We start from the raw sequence: 1,859 nt of genomic DNA, 5'->3' as shown, positions 1-1,859 counted from the left end.
GGCACGAGGCCCAGCTCACATCTAGCCATGCGTGTGCCCCTTCAGGACATGAGTACGGCCACTGCGGGTGCCTGTGCCTGTTGAGGCAGCCTCGAGGCAGGGTTCCCCCCTACTTACAACGGATCTCGGCTTCCGTGCCCCTGTGGGTCACGGTGAAGTATATTCCAACTACCAGGGGCACGAGGCCCAGCTCGCAACTAGCTATGTAATGGCCCCCACAGGACATGGGTACGGCCACTGCGGGTGCCTATGCCTGTAGTGGGGGGCCCCGAGGCAGTGTTTCCCCCTGCTTACACCGACTCTCGGCTCTCTAGCCCCTGTCGGTGACCATAAAGTACATTCCACCTACCAGGGGCACGAGACCCAGCTCACAACTGGCCATGCTTGTGTCCCATCAGGACATGTGTACAGCCACTACTGGTGCCTGCACCAGCAGTGGCATCCCCGTGGCAGTGTTTCCCCCTACTTACACCGGATCTCGGCTCCCGTGCCCCTGCCGGTCACAGTGAAGTATTATCTACCTACCAGGGGCACGAGGCCCAGCTCACGTCTAGCCATGCGTGTGCCCCGTCAGGACGTGAGTACGGCCACTTCGGGCGCCTGCACCCGCAGTGGCAGCCCCGAGGCAGGGTTCCCCCCTTCTAACAACGGATCTCGGCTTCCTTGCCCCTGTGGGTCACAGTGAAGTATATTCCGACTACCAGGGGCACGAGGCCCAGCTCACAATTAGCCATGCGTGCTTCCCGTCAGGACGTGAGTACGGCCACTACGGGTGCCTGCACCCGCAGTGGCAGCCCCGAGGCAGTGTTTCGCCCTTCTCTCACCCGATCACGGTCCCGTGCCCCCGTTGGTGAGGGTATAGTATATTCCGCCTACCAGGGGCACGAGGCCCAGCTCACATCTAGCCATACGTGTGTCCCATCGGGACATGTGTACAGCCACTACTGGTGCCAGCACCAGCAGCGGCATCCCCGAGGCAGGGTTCCCCCCTACTTACACCGGATCTCGGCTCCCGTGCCCCTGCCGGTCACAGTCAAGTATTTTCTACCTACCAGGGGCACGAGGCCCAGCTCACAGCTAGGGCCCTCACATTGTCATGCAATGTGAGAGGGAGATGGCAATGAGGATGTTTTGCTTTGTCTTGTCTTGTTTTGTTTTGTTTTGTTTGGGGTGTGTGCGCAGGGGGTCGTACGGGGGGACCTGTGTCCGGAGCGAGTCCCTCCCTCCCTCCCCCTCTCTCTCTTGCTCTCCCTCTCGTGCCCCTGGTACGTGGAGGTGAGAGGGAGATGGCAATGAGGATGTTTCGCTCTGTCTTGTTGTGTTTTGTTTTGTTTGGGGTGTGTGCGCAGGGGGTCGTACGGGGGGACCTGTGTCCGGAGCGAGTCCCTCCCTCCCTGCCTCCCCCTCTCTCTCTTGCTCTCCCTCTCGTGCCCCTGGTACGTGGAGGTGAGAGGGAGATGGCAATGAGGATGTTTTGCTTTGTCTTGTTGTGTTGTGTTTTGTTTGGGGTGTGTGCGCGCAGGGGGTCGTACGGGGGGACCTGTGTCCGGAGCGAGTCCCTCCCTCCCTCCCTGCCTCCCCCTCTCTCTCCTGCTCTCCCTCTCGTGCCCCTGGTACGTGGAAGTGAGAGGGAGATGGCAATGAGGATGTTTTGCTTTGTCTTGTTGTGTTGTGTTTTGTTTGGGGTGTGTGCGCGCAGGGGGTCGTACGGGGCGGACCTGTGTCCGGAGCGAGTCCCTCCCTCCCTGCCTCCCCCTCTCTCTCTCTCTCCTGCTCTCCCTCTCGTGCCCCTGGTACGTGGAAGTGAGAGGGAGATGGCAATGAGGATGTTTTGCTTTGTCTTGTTGTGTTGTGTTTTG

Source organism: Halichoeres trimaculatus, unplaced genomic scaffold, assembly GCF_033239565.1.
Source record: "Halichoeres trimaculatus isolate MK-OKI-2021-1 unplaced genomic scaffold, fHalTri1.1 fHalTri1_scaffold_223, whole genome shotgun sequence".
In the NCBI taxonomy this organism is placed as follows: domain Eukaryota; kingdom Metazoa; phylum Chordata; class Actinopteri; order Labriformes; family Labridae; genus Halichoeres; species Halichoeres trimaculatus.
Note: the sequence above shows the minus strand (reverse complement) of the source record.